We start from the raw sequence: 13621 nt of genomic DNA, 5'->3' as shown, positions 1-13621 counted from the left end.
ATTTGTAGTGCAGGGTTTTAGACCATGCTGAACCCTGCTGTTGTAGAGTTGAAATATAAAGATTGTTTGTTGTGGGGTATTAATCTAGTGGTAACAAGATACATTTTTTTCTGATTTCTTTACTATGTAAAATTAAATGCTAAAACTATTTTGAATTAATAATTATTTAAAAATATTTACAACTTTATTCTAAAAATCAGAAAAAAAACATAGTACTCTAAAGACAAGTTTGTCTTCAGAATGAAATAATATAACAACTTAAATCTTTTATATAACTTTTAATGGTCAGATTTGCATGTGTATGCATGTGATGTACTCATAAATGTAGACACATTATTAAATAGAGGTGTTGCTGATGTTGTACTGATAAACACAAACATATCCCAATAGTGTCCTTTCACAGGATACTTGTCCTTTACTTTGATAAGATCTTACTGCTGGTTTCCAGGCATGGATCAGTGGAGAGAAATAGAGACAAACAGTGCCAAGTCCAACATACAAACATTCCTTCCAGCATACCCCACCATATAGGATTTTACAATTGCTATTGATCAAATTACAATTACAATTGATCAAATAGCACACAACTGACTCCTGTTGAAGCATCTATTAGGAGAGATTCCAAGAAAATAAAGTGATCAGGAATCAAATATTAGATACATAACAATACTCAAATGAAATATTACTGAACTTGGAACTCTGAAAGGTATCCAAGTAACCCTCTTTGCACTAAGGAATGAAATGGGAGACCCATGTAAGGACTGCAAATCTGGGGGACTGCAAGAGGGACATTCTTCCAAGCTAATGGCAAATGCCTTTGGGGTCAGAGATGAACTTTACTTGAGAGAGAGAGCCACAGAGCCAGAAAGGATCCTGAGCAGGGACTGGAGTAGGTGTGGGAGGTATAGCCTTTCTAGGATATGAGATTATTGCCAGAGTGAGAAGGTGGGAGAAACGGGGAACTTCTCTGCACTCTTAACCTTGGGGTGCTGTGAGCAATGATTGGATGCAGCAAAAGCTGGTTTAAAATCAAAGAAAAAAAGACCACTTGGTTGTGAACTACATGCTTGCAAATCTGATTTCTCTATGCAATTAATTGGCTAAAAAAGTCTAATTAATAACAAAAATATAAACTAACAGAAACCAGAAACTAAACAGAAAATGAGGAGTGAGAATATGTGATTGATTGATTTTTGCATAAAGAGGGAGATTATTAATAGTTTTGTGAAGGAGGGTGTTTAAAATCTGTGTTTTGTAGATTTTTCAGAGCAAGAAAAGAAATAAAATGATGAAATTTGCTAATTTTACCAAACTGAAATAGAGAACTAGGAGATAAAACTGCATATGAAACTCTGTACTAAATAAAATGGAATGCAGTGATTAAAATAAAAATGCTTCTAATTATAAATGCATATTAAAAGTCTCTATTATATCGTCTACCAATCTGGAAAACAAACCCAAAACTACGTCACTGTGGCTGTTATTCTGCAACTGAATTTCAAGCTCTGTGAAAATTAGAAAATATGTAGAACAGGCAAAAGAGAGACTGAGCATACAGTGGCATAACAAAAAATATTTTCTAAATTCTTATTATGCATTGAACTGAAAACTACACACAATGATGGCAATTCCATCTCAGAAAGAGAAAAAGGGGAAATAAAGGGGAAATAGAGGGAAACATACAGCAAAAAACAACAGGAAAGGATTTAAAGTATGGTATAGCTTCTGTCTGAAGAGCTGTTAAATACATGAATGTTTTCTTTCTGGGGAAGAGAGAATTTAAAGCCATATAAAAATCAAGAGTATCATGAAAAAGGAGAACATTTATTCATTGTGTCTCATACAGCAGGAATTTGCAGAAGTCCAAAGCAGAAATAGAACAAGGAATTTTTCTTTTTTTTCTCCAAGTAAATAGAAGCTATAGTATATAATAAATATAAATCATACTGCAAAGAGTTTGTTATTTCTGATATAAGAGGTACCACACATGAAATCAATCAAGCCATGTACCTGAAATCGTTCTGACTTGATAAAGATTTCCTCTTCCGTTCATGGATCAGTTTCATTATCCCTTTAGCAATCTATTTTCTTCTTTACAGATTATAACATATGCCATATATGCTTATTACAGTTTACTGTCACTGGAAATGCCTAACACACTTAAGGTTGCAAACATTCTTCCTTTGGAAGATATTTAACGTTACAAAAACTGATACTGTCCAGCAGCATTATAAGAAGTCAATACATTATTCACCACAAAATGTATGGTCAAGTTGGCAAGTTTTTCATTCAGAGACTTCAAAAATCTTACTTTTTTTTGTGAAAATATTATTGGCACCCAAGATATGAGCCCAGGCTTTGTCAATATGCCTTAATGTATAGCTAGAACACATAAACCATCATGGAGTTCTTTTATTTTCTCTTCCTCAAAAAGCAGCTGCATTACCGGTGCTTATCATCATACAACAAAGAGCTTTTACTTGTAGCCAACATGTGATTACAGTGGGTTTTAGTTTGGTTGTATTTGTATTTGGTTCATTTCCAGGGCTGAGCCTCAGATTAGCTGAGGCTCTTCCTCAAGGATGAGAAACAGGAAATGACTGGATCCAAACTGATCTACAGTTATCCAGGCTTACTAAAGATCTATATAGTTTACACCCAATTTAATTATCAAATCAAAACCAATGAAGCACAACATTTAAAATACCCAACTTTGTGTTTCTGTCCTATTTTGAATAGCCAATAAAATAGTGAAATATTATTTGCTCAAGTATTTATAGCACAATACCAATTTACTGTAATTTTGTTAATGACTAATGCATTAATGATCAGCATTACAGTCTTTTTAGCAGTTATGAACATCCATCCCCTTCAGAACAGAATCATTTTGAAGTGACAACAGCCACCAAATTTATAACTGCCCAGAAAAAAGTAAAAAAGTTTTAAGCCAAAAAATAGTTTCTAGCATAGACTTTTTAAGAAGAAGATTAGATCCATCTAGAAATTCAGACCTGTGAGTCTGCTGGTTTTCAAAATTTAATAAGATACTGTCTTGATTGTATAATAAATTTCTTGTTTCTTTGTAATAAAAGCAATCTAAGGTGTAAAGGTTTAAAGTCTTCTTTTTCCATAGGAGGACTATGTGGAAAATTCATCGCTTTGCCAATCTTCCCCCCAAATCATTTCGGCTCCCTATTCCCAGAAAATAGAAAACATAATTTATAGATTGCTTACACCTTCTTTCACTCCCTGGTTGAACTGGAAGCGTCTTGAAAAGACATGAAATGAGAAATGGTCATCCCATTGGACATGGCAACCCAGAAAACTATGTCTCTACTATTTTTGTTCCTGAATTAGGGAAATGTTTCTCCACAAATATTTCCCCCCTTCCCCCAAATGGAAGACATTTCCTTTTCTTGCCAACTCGAGTGAAAAACTAATCTTTTTGCTGCAGGAGGTCTTTTTGAAAACAATATAAATTAACCAGATTGTATTCCTATTGCCTTTTAGATTTAAGACTCTAATATGGTGTTTCTATTTAAAAAAAAAAATTGCTGGTGCTCATTATAGCCATGAGCTGTGAAACCTCGGTCGTATGAGACACCACAGACAATGTCTTTTGGTGACCAGCCTCCTCACTGAATAGTAGAGGGCCTGTTTTCATTTCCAGTTAAGACATGACTAAAAATAACTTTTTGACATTATTTTGCCTATCTTTTGTACATAAAGAGCTGAAAATTATTTTCACCCATTGAGAAAGACAAATATTTTATCATTGAGAGTCTACAGAGAATGACTACTGGGGTTACTGTGCTTTTTGGTGGGAGTGAACCACTAGCAGAATCATTTGGAATCCCATTTTTTTTTTTGGCACTTGTAAAAAAGTACTGAGAGCAAAATGAGGAAGTATTTCTGGAATGTAGCTGAAGATGTGAAAAGCAAAAATTATTCAAAATGGCAGTTGTACCACTATTTCTTTGAAACTAGAGAGAGAAATAACATATAATGTACACTGAGTGCTTTGTAAATGCACTGGAGAACCTAATTAAATCCACTCCTCCAAGGAAGGGAATGTAAAAAATTGAATTTATCCTCCAGGTTGGTGAAATTGGGAGGGTAAAAGCCTGCATTCGAACCTAACACTGAAACTGATTATTCTTCATTATATTATTCTTATTTTGGAATTCAGGAAACCTGTCTGTCAAAGGACTTTTACAGAGTATGTGTATCTCACCTCTATATCCACCTTCTCTCTGCCTCTCATAGGCATAATGTGAATGTATCTGCTATAGTCAATAGACATTCTTCACAGTATTTTCTAGAGTGCCTCATTTCCAAACTCACCAGCTGTTCTCCTGATTTTATAATGATATTCTTCTACTCAGCATCTGTAGCCTGCCTGGAAAGATATGCTCAGCCCTGGAAATTGTTATTTCTGAGTACATAACTACAGGAAAAATAAAACAGATGACTTGTGAGCTCACATGGAGATTTTCCCTTGATTTTAAAACTAATTCAGATATATTTCCTTTACCAGCTATAAATTCTCTTACAGCATGCAAAAACTTTTTAAAAATCTTTATATCCAGTATGGTACACCCAATTAAGCTGACAGTGACTCAATGTTTGGAAGTTGTCAGTGACGTCTGCACAAAGGTATTTGATGATACTAGAATGTAAAATTGTTTCTGTATATGGAATCCTCAAAGCCCAGGTTTTGCTGTAAAGGATAAAACTCTTAGAGACTGTCCTTTCACAAAAAAATTCTTGTTTTAGTTGTTATTATTGAAAACTAGCAATCTTCTCTGATAAAACAGCGTTAACTGAGGATAAAAACTTCAGTCAAAATGAAAAGGGGTATCTCCATTTAGCTGCTGACATAAAAATGTGTAATGAATTTAACAGTACAACTTCTAGTGTGCTGAGCCTCTCAGGACTGCTAAGAAGTGGATTTTTAAATGCTCCAGACTGAAAAAGTTAATCCAAAGTAAGTTCTCCTTGCCCTTTACATGTCTGTGTCGTGTATGAGAAAATTCATGAGGAGGTCAAAAAAAAGATTCATATTTTGTGATAGTCTTAGCAAAGATGATAGTAATACAATATTAAGGTTATGAATGCTCCTTATATATACATATATTATACAGCTTTAATAATGTAACCCAAATTGCTTTGGCCTGGTGAATTTGTCATTGTTTCCTCTTGCCCCTTTCATCTTCTCTTAGATCGTTTAGCAGAACAGCACATTGCAAAAATCCTCCATTCTACTCCAGATTTCTTCACTTCTTAGTCTAATGATGTTTACTTCAAACTCATCACCAAATCTGTCTTCCAAAATTCCTTATTCCAAAATTTTTTATCATAAGGTGAACCTTCCACAAGTACCATGATGTTCAACTTGGAATATTTATTTGTTCTAGCATTAAAGGGCATATTTAGGGGTTTAATCCTATTGTGAAACTCTCACCAATAAGACCTACTGACCTGCAAACTCTTCAACTGATAAAGAGTGAGCAAGAGGGCGGGAGAATCAATAGAGATTCCGAGGTAAAATAATTAACTATAAAATTTCCTAAAGTTCAAGGACATTTTATCTACAGCTAATAGATTTTGATGCAGGCTACAATGGAATAACCAACAGGAAGTATCACAAATCACTGTAAAAAAAAGAAGAGCTTAGATGAAAGTGAAGGCTAGAGGTAAAGAGTACATAGTATGAGTGAAATTGGTTTTAATGATACACACAACCTAAGGCAAACTTTGCATTTGGAATGTGACTGATGTAAAATACACCAGAGATCACTCTGGGCATCACTAATTGCTATGTAAGTGATTTTTCTCGTTAAAGGAAGCAAGCAACTATAGTAATAGTGGATTTGAAATTAACTACCAATAAACTGTTCTTAATTAAGTAGTACCCGAATGCATCAGCAAATATCAATGATGAAATATAATATAAAACACATTGAAGTTCAATACCAGTAATTATTACAATACAATAATGTTCACATATGATATACATAGGATTTACATGTAAAAAATCTGTATAATTTTGGTTTGAGGTATAATTTATGCATATATACACATGCATATGTATACATGTATATACATATATGAATGCACATATATATTAAAAATACACCTGGGTATCCAGCTAGTCTTAAAGTCCTTACTAAGAATTCACGGGGATCTTCATCTTTGGATGACATATTTAAAGCCCTAGTGGACAAGGACCTGAGTAACTGGCTCTAGTTGACCCCATTTTGAATGACATGTTGAGGCTCTCTCCTAATAGGAAGGAACTCAAGATCTAACTTCTGGATATGCTATTTCAATTGGTCTGGCCCTTATGTTACTCTGGTTTTGTCTTTTTGCATTTTTTCTTTTTTTTGTGGAAAGAACAGAACATCAACAATCCCTCTGGACTTAGTCTTTTTTTCTCCAGACAAATAATAGAAAATGGAACCAGATGAAAAAAAGAAAAAAGGAGAATACTCTAAAATATAGCTTCCTTTTGAGAAAAGAGAAAAATATTTGTAAATTCTCTTACTCCTTCTGCTACTGCCATCCTCAGGGAAGCTTCATAACAAAGAAGGTGCATTCCAGCAGCAAAATTCATGTTAAGGACAACAGAAAACTATTGTATAACATGTGGCTTAATACTTCTGACAATCAAGGAGAAGAAAAGTTAAGTAACTTTTGAGACTCATGAAAGTCAAAAGGGGGATCCTTAGATTGTTCCATCACCTAAAGAACAATTTTTAAATTGATTTTAAGCCCATCACTTTACAAGAATTACTATAAGCCTTGCCTATTTAAAAACTGCACACCCAAACTGTTGTCTTTACTTTTAATTTTCTTTTAGGAGGGATTACTTTGTGTTAAAGAGGTCTTTGTGAATTAGGCCTGAATATACAAACTTCTTTCCCCGTTGCTCTGAGTATGGAATTTGACATGAAGGTCAACAGGTACAAGTTCAAAAGAAAATTAATTTTCAGGCCCACAAATTTATGGTGAAGGAAAGCTATTTGAATAATTCCTATTACATGGATGTAACCATTTGTGTTAATTTTTTTCAAGGCCGTAGACATAAATTTATTACTTCCTTTAAAGGAGTCATTTGATCCAACTATTTGGGCTATTTTCTTTTTTTCAGATAAAGAACTTTAACATATCTGAAGGAACACAGCAAGGTCAAAAAACTCTAGATGCTCATTTTCCATGTTCATTATTGCTATATATCTATAAAATAATTTTCAGAGGTTCTTTAGACTAACTTTTCTGTGAATCCTTTTTCTTGAGCAACCATATCTTAAAAAAACCAAAACAAGGTAAGCATAACAGAGAAATTAGACTAAGTATAACCAAAAGTTGAATAGCGATTTGTTTCCAGGACTTTAATTTAAACCTTCTAAATCAAAAATGCAGGCATCTGTCAGCATTATATTTTCTTATAGTCTACAAGAAACTCGAGAGTTTAATGAGAAAAGACTTTCTGTGATCTTTTCTGTTGTCCACCCTGTAGTTCAACTGCCTCAGGTGTCAACTATTTTCATCTGCAAGTGAGGTCAGATGAGGTCATTATATGCTTTAAGCCCCGGAAGTGGTGCTGCAGAAGATAACTGCTTAATAGGAATATTCTGTTTAGTTGGAGTACTTATTAATACTAAATACGTGCACATATACTTGCAGCAGCAAGCATGGGAACACAGTGCTGTAAAAGCCACTAAAGCTAAATCCTTTGAGACATCAATGTTCCAGCACAAATTTCACGAGAATGACAAAAAGACTCAGTCAAATTGCTCTCAACTTCTCAGTCCCACCGCTTACGTATCACAGCTCTCCCAGACCAGAACATCTCACTGGAGAAGACTTGTCCATAAGCTCATAAATGATTGTGATGTTAAAATTGACCCCAGAATATACTCAGGTACATTTACTGCCTACTGGTTGTTCCCTGTCCAGTTCAGATGCATTCCCTTCACAAGCCAGAGCCACTCCTGACCACCCTGAACAACTTCCTTCCCCCAAATGGCAGGAAAGTGCATAGTTCTCAGTCTATTGCAGAGGAGATGTTTGACCCCATTCTCAAATATCCTTCATGTCCTTTCACACCACAAAGTCATTTCCTTACAGAACAATAATTTTGAAAAATTGTAAAATCAAAATTAAAAGACTCTTGAAATACATGAACAGATGACTTCTCTTTAGTTAACAATCTGGCCAATAATTACATGGAGCCTTAATGAAAGAAAGAAAGAAAGAAAGAAAGAAAGAAAGAAAGAAAGAAAGAAAGAAAGAAAGAAAGAAAGAAAGAAAGAAAGAAAGAAAGAAAGAAANGAAAGAAAGAAAGAAAGAAAGAAAGAAAGAAAGAAAGAAAGAAAGAAAGAAAGAAAGAAAGAAAGAAAGAAAGAAAGAAAGAAAGAAAGAGAGAAAGAAAGAGAGAAAGAAAGAAAGAAAGAAAGAAAGAAAGAAAGAAAGAAAGAGAGAAAGAAAATTTTCAGATTACTTATAAGCAGCAATTTTCAGGAAAACAAAGAATACTATATAGATTGACATAAAAAATGCTTTGCATATCCAGAACAAATTAATAATTAAATCACAACTTTACATAAAATATAAATGCATTCACATATCAGTAAAAGATACTATCCTGATTTTCTCCCTAAACTCCTTAAGAGCAGATTATTATTATTTTTACTAGTTTAAGAAGAAAAATGAGTAAATCCATACATCCTCCCAAAAATTATAGTCAGCTGACATTTACTGAATCTTACTTTACCTCGTCTAAATGCTTGCACAACACACAGTGATCTCTGTATTTAATCATACATTACTAAAAATAATTTAGTTAAAGACAACAAACAAACCTTGGAATTTCAGATTTAGAGTATACACCTTTAAGACTGTATTGTCAATTATACCACAGATTTCATCTAGGGCTGAGAAAAGGCTAGAGACGTAGCCCAGCAGAGGTATAACTGATATATCTATCTAAAACACTCCTCATCATCATTACTGCTGGAGTGGAGGGAAGGGAAGGTGGGGAGAGAGAAAAAAACATAGCCCTAAATGCCCTCTCTGTTGTTAGCTGAGGTGAAAGAACCAAATCACTCACACGTCTAACTTTCTTCTTTAACGTGCATTAAAAAATACGCAAGCAAGACCATACAGCTCTATTTATATAAGAATGCAAATAAAGTTCAGCATTTCAAGCACGTTTTTAAAAGATGAAGAAAAATGCACATGAATTTTTTTATAGGTCTGGCATATTTTGATAAACAGAGTTGTCACAGTTTACAATGAAATGTATATTTTAAATATTATAAATTTTTTTACCTTTATTTGTAGTGATGAGATCCTGAATGCAGAACACTCCAGTGCTGGATACTGCTTGTTTCTTTTCTGAGTATTTTCCTTACCTTCTTTTATATTTTCCCTTTTTTTTCTTTTTCCTTTTTTCTTTTTCTTTTTTTTTTTTTTTAGTTTAATTTTTTTGGATAGCTTAAAGTGCAGAAAGATTCCAAGACAGCCTTACCTAGATGAAGACAATCAGGAATTCAGACATGACCTCCCTAAAATCTTTGGTCAACAGAAGAAAAAAAAAAAAAGCCCAAACAACAAAACAAAGAAGCAAACAAACAAACAAAGGAGCCCAGTCCCAGCTAGCTCCTGCTAGCATAAAAGTTCAGATTTCGCTACTGAGATCATTGCTCTATTCTAAGCAGTTTTGCTCAATGTGTGATTCTAACAAAAACACCCTCTGCAGCTGGAGGGAGCCTTAGCTAAGCACGAGCCTGTCAAGCTTTTCCCAGTGACTTCTGTCTACTAAATTCAGACTGATGTTTTGTGAAAGGGGACCTCAACAACCAGGCCCAGATTGCCTGAAAAGTATTTCCTGCCTTTGAGAGAGAGAGAGGGAGAGAGAGAGACAGCAAGCCTGCCTGCCTGCGCCAGGGAGAGAGCGCAGAAATGGAGGGAAAAGAAAACGTCAAGACCGAGTGTTTCAAGGCAGTCAGCTTTATACACTGCTGGGCTATTTCTGCCAAAGGAAAAAAAAATCTGTTCTACAGCTACATAATGTAAAAATGTCTTTAAATCTCTTCCTCCTGGATTTTTTCCTATAAAGAAATACTTTATGCATCTCTAATGCTCATGCAAAGGCAACAGTAATCCAGAACAATACAAGAACATTTCTGAAACACCTGGTCTTTGACATCAGGTAGTGAGAAACATGGTCTAAACTTAACACAGAACAATGGCAACAGGTCTAGTACTATTCTGTCGAACAAATACACACAGTTAGACAGATTCCATTTAAAGACATATGCTAAAATTGCGTTCCTACTGAAGACAATAAGCAGGATCTGAGAAAACGAATGCTACAGTTTAAACACAGTCATTTTGCAGGCAGTGGAATATGTTGCTTTACCTCTTTTGAGAATCCTCCAGAGTCACACAAATCCAGCTCTGCAAAAGCAAAAGGACAGACTCCATCTTGATCATATTAGTATTTTGCTGACATAAAACACTTGTAAGTACTTCGTTCCAGTTTGACAGGGTGCCTGAATCATATCTCCAGAGTAACCCACAGCATCTACATCCTTTGCTCTATACAAATTTAGTGAATATTGTCTGTTTATCTTTTCTGCTTTCTCCTGCCTTCTCTGAACGACTTCCTCTTAGCTGTTCCAGCCTGAGAACTTGGATTACCATTTGGTTTTGATTAAAACCAGACGGACAGCTCCGTGGAAGTTTGAGGGTAAGCTAATGGAAATTACTAGTATGGCTTTAATTACTGTATTTATTAGTAATAAATATTAGCTATTCACATAACAAACTCAACTAATAAACACGTGCAAAGCTCCATCTTTGGCCACTGGTTTCATATTTAGGTGAAATAACTTAACATTTATTTTATTTACATCAGAGTGACTCATAATAGTAATCAACATGTACATTTTTAATTTTTTTTTACACTTTCTTTCAAGACAGAATTAGTATTGTTGCTAAGTTTATTTGTCTTACCAAGTGGGTCAGCCATACATCTCTTACTCTCTGATGACCCCTTCAGCTGGTGCAAACCCTCCTTATTAATTACTGGTCTGAGCAAATGCTTTAACAGTTATTGATCAGGTTATTACTTGGAAACTTTGGCCTTTGCCTGGTTTCAGAGGGAGCTACAGTTGTAAGACATTGCAGATGTTTTCATACACAAAATGTCTCGACATTTACTGACCACAAAGTCTGCATTCAGCAGGCCTGCCACAACTGGGACAGGATATTTATTCTGAAAGGAGATAGAAGATCTTCTTAATTACTAACTGCTGATACATGACTTTCTACCAGCCTCCAACAACTGCTTTTAACTGTTTATATAATGCTTTCATTAGCTCAATTGAATTTTTTCTTAAGTCAAAGGAAAGCCAGCCCTGTAGGGCTGTCTCCAACTCCCACTAATATGGCCGTATCTGGAGCTAATTTGTCAGGCTTTAGTTCCTGAGCATGTGGAACTTTGTGCTAAAATCTGCTAAATTTGCCGAATGTGGTCTTTGTTGTCACACATGTAATTTTATATATGCAGTTTTCAGCCTTAAAATTACAGTATTAGCTTTAAAAGTTAGCTGCAAAATTATGCAGGCCCAAATGGAAGTGGGTTTGAAATTTTTCCCAGTAGCTTTCATGTACATGGATAGTGGAGGTAGACAGCCCTAAGTGGAATGACTTCCCAGCCTAACCTCTGCATCTTCAAAGACAGAGGTCTTTGAAGCCCATAAAAGGAAACAGCACATGTGCTGGTAAACTCAGAACAGCCAGAAGCACAGCCCCAGAGGTAAATAACTTCTCAGGATTATTTTTAACTACATTTGGCTACTCTCAGTTCTGAATCCATAAGTTTTACTCTACTGTGAAGTGTGATTTATACTATTTCCCTGCAAGATTTCAGTTTGGAATTTAGTGAATAAGTTACAAGCTGTGAAGGGGCACATTTTATTTGCAATTATGCAATTGCACAAATTGTATAATTTTAAAATTTATGTTTATGAGAGTAAAAATAAAACAAAAAGCCTTTAGTTTCCTTGCAGTTAAAATTTACTAAAACTGTTTGATTTTATAATACCGAAAAAAAGTAATGAAAATTCAAAACACACTATTCCAAAAAAGTAAACAAATATTTCAAGACAGAATTTTAATTATTTTTTAAGAATTATTTTTCTTTAGCTAAACTTCACTTAACATTTCATCATAAACCATTGATTTTAATTAAATAAGGTGTTCTTTTTTATTTTATTTTTTTTTTCAGAAGCCAGTCACAAGGAATAAGAGAGATTGAAACATTTATAAGTGAGGACATATTAAACAAGTATGAGATTATTAGAACATTATCTGCTATGTGAAACAGTTTCAAAAAGAAATTGAATTTCCAATATTCTACTGCTTGATGAATAGCTGAAAAAGAGAAAAGACCATCATAGACAATGTCTGTGCGTTTCCTGTCTAAGAAAACTGAGGGCAGACTGTCTCCTAAATATCTTTTCCTGCTATCACATCTGGAGAAAGAAGGGGAATAACCAGAGTATGAATATGTATTCAAAGCTGCTTTAATAAAACTTTACAATGGTAAAATAGAAAGAACATGTGAAATCAGAACATTTAAGTCTGAAATCTTGATAATTCTGTTTGATCTTGAACAATATATAGACCAGAAAAAATAAGTAGAGGAATGGAATACTAATGAGAAACAAGGAAATCCATGAATAAGACCAGTTAATAGCACTTCCATTGTGGTCAGACTGACTATACTAAAATGATAGAATTTATCTCCTTGCTATTTCTAAGCTTAAGTTAAACACAAAGATGGTCTTTTTTCTTGGCACATCTGTAACTCGGAAAACCATATGTCTCAAAGTTAGGCTATGTAAATCAGGTATTCAAACAACTCCAACCTTTCTTTAGGTAGCATTAGGTGAAGAATTCTAATATTCTATTCTTATTATGATTATATTTTATTTCTAAATAAGAACAATGTAGAAAAAAATATCACATTTATTCACAAACATTAAATATTTTTGTCATACTAGGGTAAGCTGAGTACATGACATATTGTGGAAAGACAAACTAGCAATATGTTATTTCCATGATCCTATATAAAGTGAACTACCAAAACAATTAAAAAACTAAGAAGAATTTAAAGTAGTCAGGCAATTTTTGTTGCAGCAGTACACAGACATTAATATAATGCAGATGTGGATATTTTCAGACACTCTTTATTTGTCTGAAGATCTGATGGTCTTTTCTAGACCTCAAACTATACATGGTGGTAGGCTCTGCCACAGTTTAGTTCTTTCTCAGTCAAATCCTTACATAAAGTCATTGAGAATTTATCCAAATCTCACAATTGGTCTATAGAAAATTATTAACATAATATAGCTATGGTTTACTGAATGCAAAATTCATGTAATTTCTGTGAAACAGTATCATCAGGGTTTGTGGACAGACCTAATGTGTTTTTGTGCTTAAAAAGCAATCCTGCTGAGAAAGTGATGTGCTAAAAAAAAAAAAAAAAAAGACACCTGTGGTCTTACTCTTATTTTTCTTAAGAAATAGAAGTTGCCATATGCCT

At 34.1% G+C, this 13621-nt stretch overlaps 1 protein-coding gene across 3 annotated transcripts in view; it reads right to left on the bottom strand.

Annotated features, from left to right (window-relative positions):
• DLC1 (DLC1 Rho GTPase activating protein) overlaps positions 1–13621 on the bottom strand; it is a 245891-nt gene that overhangs the window by 202527 nt on the left and 29743 nt on the right. Inside the window, exon 1 of one of the 3 annotated variants that reach the window (XM_015625002.3) lies at positions 10430–10638. The exons of 1 other annotated variant lie outside the window; for it this stretch is intronic. The gene's annotated coding sequence lies outside the window, so the exon portion shown is untranslated. Of the gene's footprint in view, positions 1–9336; positions 9573–10429; positions 10639–13621 lie in introns of those variants that run through there. One more of the 3 variants, XM_015625001.3, reaches the window with a different exon arrangement.

This window comes from Parus major, chromosome 4, assembly GCF_001522545.3.
Source record: "Parus major isolate Abel chromosome 4, Parus_major1.1, whole genome shotgun sequence".
Lineage (NCBI taxonomy): Eukaryota > Metazoa > Chordata > Aves > Passeriformes > Paridae > Parus > Parus major.
This window is presented reverse-complemented; position numbering and strand designations above follow the sequence as displayed.